The sequence below is a fragment of the Schistocerca nitens genome, chromosome 5 (genome assembly GCF_023898315.1).
Source record: "Schistocerca nitens isolate TAMUIC-IGC-003100 chromosome 5, iqSchNite1.1, whole genome shotgun sequence".
Classification (NCBI taxonomy): Eukaryota; Metazoa; Arthropoda; class Insecta; order Orthoptera; family Acrididae; genus Schistocerca; species Schistocerca nitens.
The window spans coordinates 681769232-681789144 of record NC_064618.1 but is presented as its reverse complement, the minus strand read 5'-3'; positions in this window follow the sequence as shown (position 1 = coordinate 681789144).

The following is a 19913-nucleotide window of genomic DNA, read 5'->3' as shown; positions in this document are numbered from 1 at the left end:
GCTTGCCGCATCAAATGAGGGTATAAACTCGAGATTCCGGCGACAGCCTCCGCCTTCTTCGTCAGGCGCACTTCACTGTGGGAACAGCTGCTGTGACGGCCGCATACAACGAGCCAGCTTAGCGCCCGCTGCTTCGAATGCTTATACTCTATGCCATAGAGTATGTTGTCTGCATAGATCCCATTATTTTCCCTTTAACCGAATTTTTATGTTGTTCACAAATTGCAACACTTTGAAATCTTCACTGTTAATACGGTCGTAGAAGAATGATCTTTGCCGAATTAAAAAAAAAGCGATTCAGGCAGCTAGAGTCGGAGACCTTTGTTAGTGCCACCATTTGAATTCTTGTGGTGATATTTCCACAGAAACTTTCATTCCCTAACACATATTTATTCAGAAGTCAAACACAAAAAATGGTTCAAATGGCTCTGAGCACTATGGGACTTAACTTCTGAGGTCATCAGTCCCCTAGAGCTCAGAACTACTTAAACCTAACTAACCTGAGGACATCACACACATCCATGCAGGCAGGATTCGAACCTGCGACCGTAGCGGACGCGCGATTCCAGACTGTAGCGCCTTGAACCGCTCGGCGACACTGCTCAATTGAAATACAAGGATGGCTAAGCTTTGCATTTAATTTTGATTGGTGCAGTATTTTGTGTATCACTCATATTAAACTGTCAGGAATATACGAGCAACTGTGGTGATGGAGCATAAATACAAAGGAAAAAGGGAACTCATTTTATCTTTTCAGATTTTTTATTACTGTATGATGGTCTGGTAGAAATACAGCCTTGCTACTCCAAATTTTCTTTATTGGTTACAGATTTCAGCTCATGAACGAGCTATCCTCATATCAATCTAAAATGTTCAGTGTGTGACAATCATTACATACCGTGGTGTTCTTAGAGCTAAGTCTGCCTAAAATGAAAAATAGTAGAATACGACGATGTATAATAATTGTCACACAACGAACAACATTTTAGATTGACCTGAGGATGGATCGTGAATAAGACGAAACCAATAATTAAAAAAGTAATTTGCGGTCTTGATGTAGGATTTTCATCCATACAGGTTTTAAATCAACAGAGGGCATCTCTCCCCACTGACAATGTCAAAGAATAACATTTAAGAAGCCGGTTAGACAAATAATCAGCTCCACTGAATAGATGTTTCCACACTGGGTACCACAGCCACGAATTGATTTAAATACAATTCCATTTTCCACCTTAGGTGACAAAGGCGGCGCTGAAATTCCATCGAATGGAGCCCTGTCCGCTAGCCACGGGACAGCAGAAACAGTCGCATGGTATTATTGGATGGGTGACCCCGAGCCGCTTAATTAGAAAGCATTTCCTAGTTCTCGCAGAATGGATGTTGTGTCTTAAATATGTAAACTGGTTGGCATTGAAAGTCAGAAGATTCACGGCCCGTCAGCAGGGCAACCATTGTTTCGGCCTCGGTGGACGCGGCAGGAGATGAGGCGTGCCGGCAGCCGTGCGCGCATCGACAGCGCTGGTCACGGAAGTGGCGACCCATCGACTTGTCAGACGAGTTCCGGTTCTCCGTACCTCACAATGGGCATACCCATGTGTGGAGACTCGGGGGAGGGCGCACGTTGCCACATTCCTCGCGTCATCGCCATACTGTTCCAGCCCCCACCGTGAAGGTGTGGGTTGCCTTTGGATATACGACGCGATCACGTCTATTGATCAGATGGAATTACATTTTCCTGGAGACACATGAGTCTCAACTTTATCTTCGATAATGATACGAGGGTGAGTCAAATGGAAACCTCAAATATTTTTTTTAAATATTATTTATTGTGCAGCAGTGGTACAGAGCTGTATCACTTTTCAACATAATCTCCCCCACGCTCAATGCAAGTCCTCCAGCGCTTACAAAGTGCATAAATTCCTTTAGAAGAAAAATTCTTTTGGTAGTCCGCGCAACCATTCATGCACCGTGTGGCGTATCTCTTCATCAGAACGGGACTTCTTTCCTCCCATTGCGTCTTTGAGTGGTCCAAACATATGGAAATCACTTGGGGCAAGGTGTGGTGAGTATGGTGGATGAGGAAGACACACAAAATGCAGGTCTGTGATTGTTGCAACTGTTGTACGGGCAGTGTGGGGCCTTGCATTGTCATGCTGCAAAAGGACACCTGCTGACAACAATCCACGTCTCTTTGATTTGATTGCAGTCCGTAGATGATTTTTAGGAGGTCTGTGTATGATGCACTGGTGACAGTGGTCCCTCTAGGCATGTAATGCTCCAAAATGACGCCTTTTTTGCCCCAAAAGAGAGTCAGCATAACCTTCCCTGCTCATGGTACTGTTCGAAACTTCTTTGGTTTTGGTGATGAGAAATGGCGTCATTCCTTGCGCAAAAAAGCCATCACCTTCTCGCTCAAAGCGCCGAAGAAGTTCTTCACATGCATCAACACTTCGTTCTCTCATTTCAGGAGTCAACTGCCGTGGCACCATCTTGCAGACACTTTGTGAAACTGGAGCACATCATGCACAATGTGGTGTGCTGACCCGTGACTAATCTGTAAACATGCTGCAGTGTCATTCAGTGTCACTCGGCGGTTTTCCTTTACTATGGCTTCAACTGCTGCAATGTTCTGTGGAGTCACCACTCGTTGTGCCTGACCTGGACGAGGAGCATCTTCCGCTGAAGTCACATCATTTGCGAGCTTCCCACTCCATTCGTAGACTTGCTGCTGTGACAAATTTGCATCGCCGTACTGAACCTTCATTCGTCGATGAATTTCAATAGGTTTCACACCTTCTCTATGCAAAAACCGAATAACAGAACGCTGTTCTTCCCACCTACAGGTCATTCTACACGTTGTTTGTAGCACGCTTACCAACTTACAGGATAACGGCGCGAAGTTTCGATTTGTTATTACAATTTTAAGGTTTTCATTTGACTAACCCTCGTAGAAGCTGAAGAAATGAATAAACGATCACATCTGGTTACCATAGTTCGTAATTTGGACAGCAGAAGTTACAGTTTAGAAGTGTTAAGGACAGTGGCTATGAAACATCGCCGTGGACTCCGTGACGTTATCTTTGAAAAAGATTAGGTAAAGTGAGACCACATGTTCAAACAAATTTCGGGCCTGCAGCCAGTCATCGTTTAGTTCATCGCACGATATTTCCACTGGGCACCTCCACTCATCTTCAGATGAGCCATCGAAGACTGACGAAGACCTGCTCCGTTCCACAACACATAGCGTGCTACGAGTGTTGCCCGCATGCTTCAAAATTGACAGACGGAACACACATCCCGGCGGCAGCACACTCGCTCGTGGAACTCAGCTGTCCTCTGCATTACCGCTCGCCGTCTTAGGTTAGAACAAATAGTGGAGATGACGGGGTTCCAGGCGCTGTCCAACTAGTAGCCACTATCACGGTTCTTCAGCTTTCCCGCTAGGCATATTTCCACGGAATCTTTAATAATGGTGTCCAAATAAGATGTTGCAGTAGTCAGTATCATATATCTGTAATACTGCTTCGAATGGCCAGTGGAAATACAGTGTTCAGAAATAGCGGACTTGCTTGGTTGCAAAAGGCGAGTGCAACGTCGACGTTCAGTGCAGCGATCTTTCACAGCGCGTGCGGTCTATCCCATGTAAACCATACCACGCTGGCACGATATTTGGGTAAATTCCGGACTTATGCAATAGCAAGTCGTCTTTAACTGATCCCAAAAGGTCTGCACTCTTAGATGGTAGACGGAAAATCACTTTCACCTGAAATTTACAGTGGATTCTTGCTGTTTGAAACGAAATGTTGCCCACAAAAGGAAGAAAAGCCAAAGACTTTGAAAGATTTTGCCGTCATGTTCTCCTCTTTATCTGCTTCCTGATTCTTGATTTTAAATGATGGTGCCCTGTTAATCTGCTGGATGGAATATCCATTTTTTCTGAATTCCGTCTTTCGGTGGGCGAGTTCATTAGGCAAACTATCTTCATCTGAGACAGTGTGAGCTCTGTGTACGTGTGAGGGTGATGACAACTTGACCCAAATACAAAGCAGTTTGAGTCGGTTTACTATAAACAGACTGCCCCACAGAGCCATCATTCTTACGTATAGCCAAGACATTCAAGAGAGGCAGACAAATCTTTCTCTATTTCAGTACTGAAGCGAATGTTGTCATGAATGGACACCGTGTTCGATTCTTGCCCTAGCCGGGACGTTCTCCAGATCTGTTACCCATTGATAACAGCTGATCACCATGGGGTTCGCAAAAGACTGGCACACGAGCAGTCGCCAGTCTCCACACAGGGAATGCGTATGCGTCATTCGAGATCAGGTCGACTCGATGCCCACCTGGGCTAGAGCCGTTGTTGCTGCCACAAATGGTCGCACCGCCTACTAAATTTCTCACTCTGTACAGCCATAAATCGCCTATAAAATTAATCATTTACTCTTCCTCCTATATTGTATAAGACGTTAAATGCTACACATATATTTTATTTTTATGAAATTTTTGTTGGCATCTGAAACCGAATAACAAGTATCCCAAACCAGAGAGGCAAAAAGTAGAAATGTCGCCAACGAAGGTTAAAAAAGAAAAAGAAAAACACTCGAGTGACTATCAAAGCACTTGCAAACTATTAGAAACCACATAATAAAGACCATTGTATTGTATGGAACAGAGAACCTAGAAACGACGAAGAGGCTTCGTCCCCGACGTAGGCCTCAGAGGTTCACAACCCCACAACAGGTTACAGCAGTCCACTCACCCGAACGCCGCCCCACACCGAACCCAGCGTTATTGTGCGGTTCGGTCCCCAGTGGAACCGCCCGGGAACGACTGATACCAGACGAGTGTAACCCCAAATGTTTGCGTGGTACAGTAATTATGGTGTACGCGTACGTGGAGACAGCGTTTGCGCAGCAATCGCCGACACAGTGTAACTGAGGCGGAATAAGGGGAACCAGCCCGCATTCGCCGAGGCAGATGGAAAACCACCTTAAAAACCATCCACAGACTGACCGGCACACCAGACCTCGACACTTATCTGCTGAGCGGATTCGTGCCGGGGACCGGTACGCCTTCCCACGCGGAAAGCAGTTCGTTGCACCGCATGTCTAACCGGGAGGGCCAACGAAAACCATTACTTACATGTTGTTCATAGTGGCCTACGTAGGCCTTAGATTAGACAAAATATGAGGTGGCTCATTCAAGACAATGCGCAATACATCGCTTTACAGCAGCTAGTTTCCGTCCACAGAACAGAGCTTTATATTGTGAATATGACAAATTGACGTGAATTGCTCGTAATGTACAGTGATGGTTGTAGGAATTTAATCACCATTACAATATCACTATGGCGTTTCAGTCATTAATACTAGTCAATTACAAGAACATAGTGCAAATCCTATCTTTCATCAGTGTTGCCTTGTATCTTCGTGGAATAGCTCACCACTACGGTGGTGAATTTTGGCAACATGTGGTATACTTAATAAACGTTAGACTGCTCCTACTGTCAATATCCACAGAGAAGTCGAGCGGACCCGTCAATAGAGCCAGCGTATCGATAGCAATCTAATCGTATGACGGATGTGGGTGACTGCGATGAATATGTGTGGGTGTTACAGTGCCGTATCTGTGTTGTTGACGCTAAGAGAGAAATCGTACTTGTCGGCACAAAAAATGGTTCAAATGGCTCTGAGCACTATGGGACTCAACTGCTGAGGTCATTAGTCCCCTAGAACTTAGAACTAGTTAAACCTAACTAACCTAAGACATCACAAACATCCATGCCCGAGGCAGGATTCGAACCTGCGACCGTAGCGGTCTTGCGGTTCCAGACTGCAGCGCCTTTAACCGCACGGCCACTTCGGCCGGCTTTGTCGGCACATATCCTACTCGGCTCCAACAGCTTTGAAGCTACTGCCGAGCTTGACATCCTCACTACACAAACGGCTCGCCGGCCGCGGTGGTCTCGAGGTTAAGGCGCTCAGTCCGGAACCGCGCGACTGCTACGGTCGCAAGTTCGAATCCTGCCTCGGGCATGGATGTGTGTGATGTCCTTAGGTTAGTTAGGTTTAAGTAGTTCTAAGTTCTAGGGGACTGATGACCACAGATGTTAAGTCCCATAGTGCTCAGAGCCATTTGAACCATTTTTTTTCGAACGGCTCACCATCAAGAGTGTCAAATTCCTGCGACGCATCAGACCCTGCGGAGAGGTTTCGCACTGAACACAGGACACTAGAGCAAAGCGTGGTGATGACGGAGCTCTGTGCCACCAACAGGTGATCCAGACACCTCTGAACTACGCGCCGCGGCAGAAGAGTGCTTTAGCTCCGTCGACATCGGAGGCTTGCCAGAGGGCAGCAACAGAATGCACAGAGTAGGGAAATCGGCTGGTGCAGCCGGCGGCCACACGTGCGCTGTGGCTGGGGCGTCGCGCCGGCGCGCTCCGCGCTCGCCGCCTCGCGGACAGCGCGAATGATTAGGGCGAGCGTCGGCTCGTTGCCATGCGGCGCGGCCTAGCGCGCGCTAACTGATGGGCCCGGCCGCGTGGGAAGCAGCGCGCTAAGACCTCGCGGAAGTCCAGTCGGCAAGGCGCGCATCGGCAACGAGCTCAGGCCGGCGCGCTGATGGCTGCCCCGATCGCGCCGCGGCGCGGGAATTCGCGAGCCGGCCTTGGCGGGCGCATCCGCCTCCAGCGGCGCCCGGCTAAGCGCTCTCCAGTTCCCGCCCGCCTTTTCGCTGGGACCTCGTCGTCCGTATACATTATTCGATGTCTTTCCTTGCAAACACATTTACTTTATATAATTCTCATTTATTGTTCAGTCTCAGTTGCACTTTTTTTAATTAGAGTACATGTTTCGATAACCCAGGATCATCTTCAGATCTAATAAAAAAGTAAAATTAAATATGTACAATCTAATATTTTACAATAAGCAGAGAAAAAGAAATGTACATAAATGCAGAATTTCCCTGGCGCCACTACGACAATTGTACAATTCTTTTTTCCACATATTTAAAAAAAATAGATGGTAAATATCTAGTTTTAGGCCCACTTTGTTTTAGATCTGATGATGAACCTGGGTGACCGAAACAAGTAATCTAACTGAAAAATTCCAACTGAGAATGGGCATTAGGTATCAACACGTTGCCGATTCTCAAGAAACGAATATGTCGACTACAGTGCATATTTACTGTAGTTTTTTGTTTGACGCCGGCCGCTGGTGGCCGAGCGGTTCTGGCGCTACAGTCTGGAACCGCGCGACCGCTACGGTCACAGGTTCGAATCCTGCCTCGGGCATGGATGTGTGTGTTGTCCTTAGGTTAGTTAGGTTTAAGTAGTTCTAAGTTCTAGGGGACTTATGACCTCAGCAGTTGAGTCCCATAGTGCTCAGAGCCATTTGAACCATTTTTTTGTTTGACACTCGAATACTTGGCCATTCTACCGACTCATGTTCTTGATGCTTATATCGTCTAATAATTACGTAAGTAAATCAATTTTTAATGTCCCACGTTTTTCAGCCAGACTAAAAAGTCTAAAAAAATTATCTTAGCCTCATACAGATTCATACAGATAGTCCTGAAAATACTTGTAAGATTTAAAATCAAAAACTTGGTGTGTACGATATACGTAACTGTGAGAAGGTGAGCTACTCGTACATCAATTAGTAACTATTGTAATAGTAACGAAACGAACTATTGATGAGCATCAATTATCTATTTCATGCCTCCTGCACTTTTCGTTTTAAATCTTCAAGTACTTTCATAGTAATTAAAAATTCGCAATCACAAATTTTCAGGACTGCCGATTTGGGTTAGGAATCTGACTGGGGTTATAAAAAATTACTTCATACCTTTTAGTCAGATTTAAAAATGTGGTATATCAAAACTTCATTTTTGTGTCAATAATCATTTACTTCTTTCTTGTCTTGTGTATGTGAAATTTTTCATTCGATTTCAAACATTCATATGACATTACAACAAAGACATGTGTTAAAATTCACGTTTATTTCAGTTTTTCTTCACCTGTGTGAAGCAGTATATTTCTTCCTCCTGCGCGTATCTCGCGAAAATAACGTAAGGTAAAACCTGAGAGATTTGAGCTCACACGTAGGCTTACCAGCAATTGTCCTTCCTGCGAACTGTTCACGACTAGGATAGGGAGAGGGCGAAAGGCTGAAATGGCCGTGGTACACAAAGTATACCCCTCTCGCCCCCTCACACCAAACAAGAAAGCGAGTTTATATTCCATTTTCAACCGTTCTGAGCCATGTTTAAAATTTGAAGTCTCTATCCTAATTGAGAAGTTAGTTTAAAATCAACTGTAAAATTTTTACCAAATAGAAAGAGAAACAAGAAAACGGTCGAGTAAACACGTAAAAATATGCCCATGAAAATGACTGCTTATACTGTTAAGAAATTCTGCTGTTCTTGTTGTCTCCCATCAACAGTAGCGCCCTTTATTCAACTCACCATGCGTTCATTAATATTGTGCAGCTGCCACTTTGTCTCTGAAGATGTCTCCTTCAGAGTGTAGTGCTAAAATGTTACTGCGATTTGATAACTATAACGTATCATCCTCAGGAACGTTTAATAGTCGAAACTACTGTACTTTCAGAAAAGAAGCTTAGAGTTCATTTTATTAGAGACACAGTACGAGCTGTGACTGATAAAGAATATGGAAAGTAACTGCTCCCGTCCTTAAACAAGGGACTACTGCGCCATTTACCTTGAAAGATATAAGGAATCCACGAGAAATGCGGTTTTGTCAAATAAACACATGGTTGCAGCCCGTGGCTGTTACAAGAAATAAATTGTTGATGACGTATACCGACCAGCCACATACTAGTCTCTTCATGCTGGGAAATGATACTGTGCCATACCATTTTCTGAGGAACATTGTCAAACAAAAGTGCATATTTGTTGCTATATGTTTAATGAGCGATAACGCTAGTAAATATCAGAGCGTGCACATTTTGCTACCTATTTCTCTCCCTTTCTGAGATTCTGACTAGCCTCGACTTGTAATAAACGTTTTCTGTACCTCTGGGGTATATGTTTAGTAACGACGCACACAGAACCCACAGCCAGATTCGAGGTGGGATCAAGCCCGTGATCTCGATTGTAGGAGGCGGTGACGCCACCCCACCACGTGCACCAGAAGCGTGTTTCCCACCTCCTTTCGCTGATGGTGCGCTAGGAGAATGTCAGTCTGCCTGTATCCAAAAATATCTCGAATTTTACCTTCGTACGTTGAGATGATCGTAAGAAGAATATAATATGTCTGCTAATACGCCTTGGAAAACCTTCGCTTCGTATTTCGTGTATGGTAAATCATCACATTACACGCTGCTGTGGCTTCTGAACAAGCCACGTGTTTGAAAACGACGTACTACGCTCTTTTTGTTCAAAGTGTTTTTATCAATTTCCTTACGTTCCGTGATCAGTATTTTGATTACTTGACAAGCAAGAAGGCAGTTAATGGTCGCTCCAGAGGCAAGCAAGTAGGACACAAAAATAGTCGCCCGCAGGATACATCACGCGTTTTAATACCGTATAACACCCCTTTCAGCCTTGATAATAATGTTGGTTCGGCGAGGAAGTGGGGCCGCAAGTTTCTTCGGGTATTTTATTTCATTTATTGCATATTTTATGGCCTGCTGCCTGATATTTTAAAAAGCAGATTGTACATTTCACAGTTTCGGGTATAATGGTATATTGTTCCTCATTATTAGCAAAATTTATTTTGAAGAATAAAAAAAAGAGTACTAACAAGTTACAAAGAAACATAAAGTAGCTGCAGCAAACGGAGTTCTGAAGTAATAAATGTTAGTACTCCATAAGAAAATAACAGAGAGATAGGAAAGGGAGGACCTGAAGATTTTCTTTTACTGTTAAAACGAAGTATAACACATAAATTACGGTTCGTGTTGTTGCTACTCCAACTGAGAGGGTCCGCAGCTCGTGGTCGTGCGGTTGCGTTCTCGCTTCCCTCGCCCGGGTTCCCGGGTTCGATTCCCGGCGGGGTCAGGGATTGTCTTTGCCTCGTGATGACTGGGTGTTGTGTGCTGTCCTTAGGTTAGTTAGGTTTAAGTAGTTCTAAGTTCTAGGGAACTGATGACCATAGACGTTAAGTCCCATAGTGCTCAGAGCCATTTGAACCATTTGAACTGAGAGGGCCTCGGCAGAAACATCGAACCGGCCCCACAAGAAGAAGCATACAAAATTGTGTCTTCCTATAGTAGTAAATGAAATACATCAGGACTTATTCTGTGTGTGTGTGTGTGTGTGTGTGTGTGTGTGTATGTGTGTGTGTGTGTGTGTGTGTGTGTGTGTGTGTGTGTGTTTCTTCTGTCTAAGAACTAATACTACTTATAATATCTTTTAAGTGCTTTATGTAGGGTATACCTATAGCACTATTTGTGTTGCTATATCTAGGCTTACAGTTCTACATTTTGTATCCCCGAATGGCGGATCCTTAGACGTAATGATTGTCTCATTGCTTACCTAAGTCATTTCTCTTTGCAGCATTTGGTAATCACATTTCAAGTGTAGTTTAGATACATGGACCAATGACGTGCTATGTCAGTTTCCTTATAATTATCTTATTTATCACGCCTGCGAAGTGTTTCTAAAGAGACACCACCCAGACAGTGCCAGTAGACATTGATGGAGTGATTCTGGGAGAATGTAGATCTTGTTTTGGGTCCGGCGGTGTTTCGCGACTGTCCAGGTTGCTGGGAAGTGTCCGAGCTGAGTGGACGGCGTGAGGGAAGCGATGAGGCGGCTCTTTTCCTCTGGAGGCCCCGCGGGCAACCACGCGCCGAGGACACGGGCCGGCCGTCCCCAGAGGGCAACCCGGGGCTGACCGGGCCCCCCCACACCCGCCCCCACGCCACCCCCACCGCCGCATCACCGCCGGCTAATGGACAGCCGACCGGGCAGGTCGACTATCGGTTTCCGATTACGGCGCAGCTGCGACCCCGACAACGGCCCCACCGCCGGAATCAGGGCGCTGCAGACGCCCGCCGCACTAATATGCCCGCAGGCCTGCACCGCCGCTGCCCGTCTCGGTAGCTACACTGGAAACGATTCGCCGGAGACAAAAAATATTTGTTAAACCCTTAAAAGGGAACACTAGTCGCTTCGGAGCGCTGTGCGTCGGTTACGACTACGACCAAGATGGCCATGTGAGCCGGCCGCAGTGGCCGAGCGGTTCTAGGGGCTTCAGTCTGGAACCGCGCGACCACTACGGTCGCAGGTTCGAATCCTGCCTCGGGTATGGCTGTGTGTGATGTCCTTAGGTTAGTTAGGTTTAAGTAGTTCTAAGTTCTAGGGGACTGAAGACCTCAGCTGTTAAGTCCCATAGTGCTCAAAGCCATTTGAACCACTATTTTTTTTTTTTTTTTGCCATGTGACTGTTCGCTGGTGACGTATCATAAAATAAGCAAGAAAAAATTATTCTTTCGTAAACATCTCACTTTACTTCTCGACATAGTCTCCTTTGAGGGATATACACTTGCTCCAGGGATCCTCCAGCTTTTTCATCCCATCGAAAAAACAGATTCTCTCTAACTCCGCAAAATACTCGTTGACTCAAACTATCGCTTCCTCATTTGACAAAAATTTCTTCCCAACAAACCAAAGCTTCAAATTAGGGATCAGGAAGAAGTCACTTGAGACTAAGTATGGTGAACAGGGTGGATAAGGAACCATTCAAAACCCAGTTCAGGCACTGATGTGTGGGATGGGGCATTATCCAGGTGAAAGGGCACTTTTCGCGTACCAACCTTGGTCTTTTTTCAGCCAAAGCAAGTTTAAACTATCCAGCATTGAGGTTCAGTAGGGTCCATTTATGGTCCTGCCATTTTCCAAGTAATCTATGAGGATCCCAAAAAACAGTTACTATCACCTCACTACCTGACAAAATGGTCTTTGACTTTTTCAGTGCACTTTTACCAGCCTTGCCCATTGCTTTGACTGACGTTTTGTTTCTCGTGTGTAATGATAAAACCAGGTTTCATCAACAGTCACAAATCGGAGCAAAAAAAAAAAATCTTGCGGCCTGCGATCAAACATCGCCAGTCATTGTACTGAAATGTTGTGCTAGATGCACTTTGGTCGACTGTGAGCAATCACGGCACCTACCTAGCACACGGCTTCTTCATGCCCAAATCCCCGTGAAGGACATTATGCAGTCCGTCAGTTACGAGACAAACAGCCTCAGCAGTCATACGAATTTGTATTCAGCAATGTTGCATTACATATAACGGATTTTGTCAATGGTTCCCTTTGCGGGGAGCGTGCTTCGTCTTCGGTTCCTGTCCGACTTCGTTTAAATTCGATAATCCAAAAGTGAATGGTCTACAGTGATGGTGCAGAGTCTGCGTGAACTTCACCCAATTATATTTTGATTTGTGCGTCAGCCCAACCCTTCAAATGAAAATGTTTAATAACAGCACGAAACTAAGTTTTCTTCATTTCAATTACAGTCGACGCACTGACCAATTTTCACGGCTGTGAACAAAGAACTCTACGCTGGACATTGTTGAAATTGTTTATAAGACCTTCGTAATAATGAAGCTTAACAGCTACGTAGGCGTAACATATGTGTTCCATTCTTTCATGGTAATTTACCACACTTATAAGCCCACCCTCGCAAGCCCCAGCGGTGAATTGGTGTATGAGCGAGTCGATTGTATGGAATGAGCGCAGTAAGATGGGCAGACGTGGGCACGTCACAGAAAGGAGCTGTCGTATTTCGACTTGGCCACGACTGAATGAAGTTGCCCCATTTGTTGGTGTATCAACGCGTCTACGAGAAATGGCGTACTGCTCGCAGTCTTGAATCAGAGTGCAAGAATTTTTCCAAAATAATCGTAAACGAGAGGGACTGAACATTAGCATCACGCGTTGTCAGTCACAATCTTGTTCAGACCGCTACGAACTGCTGCTGTCAATGAATGCAGGTCCGTATCAGTCAGTTCCTGAACTTACATTGCGAAGGAAACTGCGTGTAGTGGACGCCTGGAATCGGCTGCCTGGCGTAAGACCATCGCTCACAGCGGCACGAACGGCTGCCCGTCCTCAGTAGACCAAACAGTACAGCAACTGGGCAGCAGGTGTGGTCCGACGAGTAGCGTTGTTGGCTTTTCAGGTGATGGAAGCGAGTGCTGCGACGGCTGCAATGTGTCGAGGGTGCACTCCTAGTTGAGGACGGAGGCGGTTGTGAGAAGCTTTCATGGTGTTTTTCGTATCGTAGCTTGGCTCACACAATCACGTTACCGTGAATATAAAATGTAATCCACCATATACGTATTTGCACTCTGTAGAGGAGTGTGCGTTGACTTGAAACTTTCTGGCAGCTTAAAATCGTGTGCCGGACTCTTTGCCTTTCGCTGACAAATGCTCTACTGACTGAGCTATCCAACCATGACTCACTGCCTGCCCTCAGATTCACTTGCGCCAAAACCTCATCTCTTACCTTTAAGATTTCAGAGAAGTTCTCCTGCGAAACTCTTGGAAGGAAGAACAGTGCAGAGACCTGGCGTAACCACAGCCTGGAGATTGCTTCCAGTATGAATTTCCACTCTTCGGCGGAGTGTGTGCTTTGATTTGCAGCTTCCTGGCATGTTAAAAACTGTCTGGCGGACCGGATTGCCGGGTTCGACTCCAAGTCCGATGCAAAGTTTTCACCTGTCAATAAGTTATGAACCGGAATGTTTATTTCGTCTTTTACTGTGACGAATTTCTGCTTGTCTTCTGCTTCTTCATGTTGATTGTGCTGTGGACAGTCTGTACGCATACGGTCCTGGTTAGACGAATACTCAGGCAACGAATCGCTCCTCAAAGGGCATGTTGGATCACCCGATCTTGGCCCCATAGGAAACATCTGGTACAATTTGGAAGAGCGGATGAATGGTAGAAAGCAACATACCCTGAGTTTGGTAGCTGTACGGTGCGTAATCACGAGTGAGTGATTCTGAGTGGTTGCGACATACATTGTAGACCCTTTGTCGTCCGAACAAGACACAACCAGGGCAGAAGCACCAAGGACCAAACATGCGAGCCATAGAGACTCGACACTAGCACGAGATCCACCAGCGCCACGGGCGGCGCTGAGGATGATGATATCGATTTCGTCTTGGCCAATTGCCAGCCGAGTACAATCCGCCAATGATAGGACGACAACGGACAGAAGCCTATTTGGAAGACAGAAGGGCAGCTCTCACCCACTTGTTTATAGATCATCGTCCGATGCTGACTTAGACAGTGAACTCCTAGAGGTGAACAGACAGTTGTTGTAAATTGCATTTGCTATGTACTGTGAAGTTGACCTACGATTATTTGCACTTAGCCATTGAGGGTCTTTCTTGTGTTGCAGACTCATATTTCAACAAGTCACAAAGATAAGTAAACCTTTTTACCTCATTTGTGTGACTTTATTACTAATCTGTTGGAGTGTTGTAGAACCTTCGTTCTCCTATACTGTTATCTGACCCTTTGCATAGCTGTGTAATAGTGACAGGGAGAAATTGTCTTAGCGGTGTATTGCACTAGAAGCCGTTCCTCGAATTCACAAACTCGGCCTCCTTAACAGTAGCGACGAGGTCTTCACAAAACTGTCGACGAGGCTTTACAAAAGTAGACATGTGTTAGTTAAACAGTTGGCGCCTTCACACCTGGCAACGGGAGTGGAAGATGACCGACAGGGGCCATCGTGTTTCTCCTGCTTCCCCGACACAGGGGAACGACTGAAGCTGAAGATTGCTGGTCTAAGCCATGGCGTGGCTCGCTTTTTGACCGGTCATGGCCCATACGCAGCACGTCTGAACTGCGCGGGCCTTGCCCAGAGTGCAACATGAACATGCGCAGTGTATCATTACATTGCAGCATTCTCACACACGTAATACCTGTAATACAATACAACGAATGTTAAGCGACACAGAGAAATGATGTGCTGTAGGCAACATCGCTGATAAGGTTTTAAGAACGCTGCATCACAAGAAAATTCATGCGGCAGATCTCGGAACAGACACACAAGAAATGGCACAACAGGATCCTTGGAAGGAAACAAGCTCAGACACAGTCACTGATGTAGATGCACACACAGAAAATCACTCATAGACAACCATAACATCAGACACAGACTGAAAATATAAGGCTTGTGACACCTAAAATGGTAAATAAGAGCCGGCCGGAGTGGCCGAGCGGTTCTAGGTGCTACAGTCTGGAACCACGCGACCGCTACGGTCGCTGGTTCGAATCCTGCCTCGGGCATGGATGTGTGTGATGTCCTTAGGTTACTTGGGTTTAAGTAGTTCTAAGTTCTAGGGGACTGATGACCACAGATATTAAGTCCCATAGTGCTCAGAGCCATTTGAACCATTTCTTCCTAGGGTCTTGGCTTTTGGTTGAAGACATTTTAGCCTCTTGTGTTCTGGGATAATTGTGTACTGTGTTTTTCTCCCTTTACTATTGTGTTGTTATTTTTGGTGTCATATGAGGGTCGTCCAATAAGTAATGCAACACATGTTTTCTGAAATCAGGTTGGTTTTATTCGTGATTCCAATACACCATATTATTCTCCAGTCTTTTGGCTACAAAAACCTATTATTCAACATCTACAAAAACCTATTATTCAGCATAACCTCCGTTCAATGCGACGGCCTTACACCGCTTCACTGGGAGGATCTGTATGCCCACATTGCACCACGCTACTGGTCGACGTAGGAACCAACGTCTTGCTGCATGAAGAATCTCCGCATCATCCACGTACTGCTTGGCGCGGAGTGCATTCTTCATTGGACCAAACATATGGATCCCCTAAAGTACGAGATTCGGGCTGTAGATTGGATGAAGAAGAGCAGTCCAATGAAGTTCTGTTAGCTCCTCTAGGTTGTGCAGATATAGGTGTGGCCTTGCGTTGTCATGAAGAATGGGAAGTTCGTTTCATTTTTGCGCGGACGAACACGCTGAAGTCGTTTCTTCAGTTTTCTCATGGTGGTACAATACACTTCACAGTCGATGGATGGTCGGCCGCTGTGGCCGAGCCGTTCTAGGCGCTTCAGTCCCGAACCGCGCGACCACTACGGTCGCAGGTTCGAATCCTGCCTCGGGCATGGATGTGTGTGATGTCCTTAGGTTAGTTAGGTTTAAGTAGTTCTAAGTCTAGGGGACTGATGACCTCAGATGTTAAGTCCCATAGTGCTTAGAGCCATTTGCACCATTTAGTCGATGGCTGCATCACGAGGGAGGACATTTAACAGGATAATCCCTCCAGAGTCCCAGAAGACCGTCGCCACGACTTTACCGACTGAGGCAATGAATTTTCTCTTCAGAAGAGAAGTGCTATGACGCCACTCGATGGATTACCGTTTAGTTTACAGTTCGAAGTGATGAACCCATGTTTCATTGCCTGCGACGATGTACGACAAAAAATTGTCAATATCAGCATCTAATGCGCAAGCAAATCCTCACACGCGTCCTTGTTGCTCTTCACGGTCTTCTGTTCGACCCCGAGGAACCAAGCGGGCGCACACCTTCGAGCACTCTAACTGTTAGACGAGTGTCTCAGCACTAACAACGAAGACGTCCACTTTCGTAGTGAGGTATTTGGTTCTGATCCATCAATCACCCCGAATGAGAGTGTCGGCACGTTCATATATACATGAGTGACAGCTGAGCGCAGCTGCCTGGCACACGGGAGATGGGACAGCTTTGCGCGTCCTTCTTGTGATGATGACAGACAGCTCGCCCAACTAGTCACCATGCTTTTCTCCACTGCCAGGTCTCCGCAGAAATTCTGCAAGCGCCTATGAGTATCTGCGATGCTCTGATTTCCAAAATAAACACTATGACACCTCTCTGCTTGAAACGCACCTCTGTTAGCGTCGCCACCTGTCGAAACTTTGTGAAACTACAGGATCTGAAGCGGGAATATTCCAAGATGTTCACAACAAATTTTGTATTTTTTTCAACCGAAATTTGCCGAGAAATGTAATGAGTTGCATTACTTATTGAACGTCCTTTATGACTTCTTGCCGCCTTCATTGTAAAGTTGGTGAAATTCAAAGAGATATAGTATTTTCTGTGTGTTGTATTGTGTTAGGTATTAAGTTTTGCATTTTGGTAAATTGAGCAGTGGTTGGTGTCATCTTGCGTACGGGCTCAGAGTTGTTCAAACTGATTAATAGATATTTAAACACTTCCAGTGTTTCCTGCGCCACAGATGAGAAAGAAGCGAAAAAAAAACCACATTCTAGCACCATGGTGGGTTTGGAGCTCTAGACGCGTAGATTCGAAGCGTTGCACAAACCAATTGAGCCACTGAACCACCGTACTCCTAGTTGCCTTTGAAAACAGCAAATTATCGACGGAGCGGCAGGGCTAGAGATTCCGTTACTTCGCAGAAACTTAGTAAAAACACTTCCTGGCGGACTACCAGCGAGGCGTGGGAATGACCTGTGTTCCCAGGCAGTCTTGGAGTGCAAATTCCCGCGTTTTCTGCAAAATCATAACTGTGATTGGCTTGCTCAGGGGATAGCTCCGTGACGTAGCAAAATCGGCGCAGAAATTGGCGCCAAATATCTCCATTGGTGGAATAGTAGCGCGACGGCAATAGAGTGGAATTTTCCACCGGTTTTCGAGTTGCTGTATGGAACGTTTAACCACGGCCACTGTCGTGGGGGCGGGAATGTTCTGTGTTCGGCTTGTACAGGTGCTCTTGAGAGAGTCGGCTCTCGCCTTTCGGTCGGAGTAGGTTGCAAGACTGAGCTCTCGCTGCTCTGGACAGCCTGCCTTTCGTTGGCTGCCTAATATACTTTTATTTAATTGTAACCGTTTGACGAAGTTGCTGAAGTTTCGACTTCAACGTAACTTTCCGAATATAGTTGGCAATTGAGCGTTCTGCGTACAAGCGGCCTATGTTGTCTGTCTTGAGCAGTTTTGGCTAAAGTTGACTGTATCGGAGTTACTGTGTCACTTTGCTTGTTAAAATCAATCACTGTACCGTCAGTGATTGTGAGGCGAGCCTTCTTCGTCTCCCTCAGAGGCGCATTTGTATTGCTTGGAAATCTTTAGTCTGGAACAACCAGACCAGGATAATTTGTTTCGGGTTATACTCGCGACATTACCATCACCACGACGGGACGTCGAAGCAACCAGCCATCGCCTCCGGTACGCCAGATCGTGTTCTTGCAGTTAAGAAGACAGCTTGGTAATGTATGTCCGCAGCACCGGCAGATTAGGGAATTTTGCTCTGTGATAATCAGAGCACAGCAGAGCGCGCCTGTTCCCGTCTTTTCTTACGTGGTTCTATCTTGGGTGTCCATTGTCTGAGTTCTCACTACTGTAACAGCAATTAATGTTGGGTTGGCTGGGTGTTTTTAAGATTTAAGTTGCAAGGAATTGGCTCCACATACCACTTGGTCATAAACGTCACGAGCTAGTTTAAGGACAACTTCACCCTCACAGCATTTAATTGAGTATCCAGTTTGACGTATTGTAAATGTTTCATGTGTTGTGTTTATTATTTTGAGTTTAGTCATAATAAATCAAATTGTTATTTTGGACAGAGCTTTAATTCTGTAGATCGGTAGAGCAACCCTTTCATTTCTCACCACGTTAATGAAACTTATTTATCAAATTAATTTCTATCAAATTAAATTATTGCAGGTGCCAAACTCTTTTCTACTCCACTTGCAGGGTCGATTAGAGTCAGTTCGCATTTCTTCTTAATCCATGTGCAACAGCAAAAGTCGGAGTTAGAAAAGGGATGGCTTAGAGCATCATTTCCATGTGAAGATTCTAGAAGAATTTCGTGTTAAATACACTGCTAGCCCCGGCACCTCGCACAGTAACTTCCAAATTGCAATGAAAGTGGCATTTGAAGCTGGCGCTTTAATTCGTATGCTACAGTGGTTATCGCCATTTAGGATCACGGCACCTGACCGCAGTGATCGGTATCGATGCCATACGGCCAGGACATGAGCGGCAGCCCGGGCATGCTGGCAGGATGGGGTGCCTCTATTCTGCTCTCCGGTCCAGCAACTCTGGCCTATCGCTAATGTGGCGGCTGGCGGCTGGCGGCGCGTAAACACGTCGTAAACCTAATGGAAGAGTTTACTGCCGCGCCGCGGCGCAGCGCTGCCCCACCGACGCCGCCGTCGCTTTTACGGCCCGCAGCGCCGCCCCTATATCTGTCGCCGCGGTCAAAATGTTCTCCGCGCCATAACGATGCGAGTTCACTCGCGGGCAGCCGATTAAGAGCCGCCCGGTGGTTACTGCCCGAGATATTGTAGCCTGCTGCCACGCTCGCTACTTCACCTTGTCCACTATTTTCAACCGCAAACTTTGACAGCCCTGTCTCAATACGAGTATCTCCGTTGGACCGTCGTAAGGAAATGTAGAAAGAGTGAGAAGACTTTCCACTCCATGTAATTAATGATATTGTATTGTATTGTGTGTTGTACTATATGTTAACCGGGGACCTAGAAACGACGGAGAGGCTCCGTCCCCGCCGCAGCCGCAGTGGTCCACAACCCCACGACGACTACCGCAGTCCACTTCACCCCTCCGCCGCCCCACACCGAACCCAGGGTTATTGTGCGGTTCGGCCCCAGGTGGAACCCCCCCCCCCCTCCCTCCCAGGGAACGTCTCACAACAGACGAGTGTAACCCCTACGTTTGCTTGGTAGAGTGATGGTGATGTACGCGTACGTGGAGAACCTGTTTGCGCAGCAATCGCCGACATAGTGTAGCTGAGGCGGAATAAGGGGAACCAGCCCGCATTCGCCGAGGCAGATGTAAAAACGCGTGAAAACCATCCACAGACTGGCCGGCTCACCGGACCTCGACACAAGTCCGCCGGGCGGATTCGTGCCGTGGACCAGGCTATCCTTCCCACTCCGGTGAGCTGT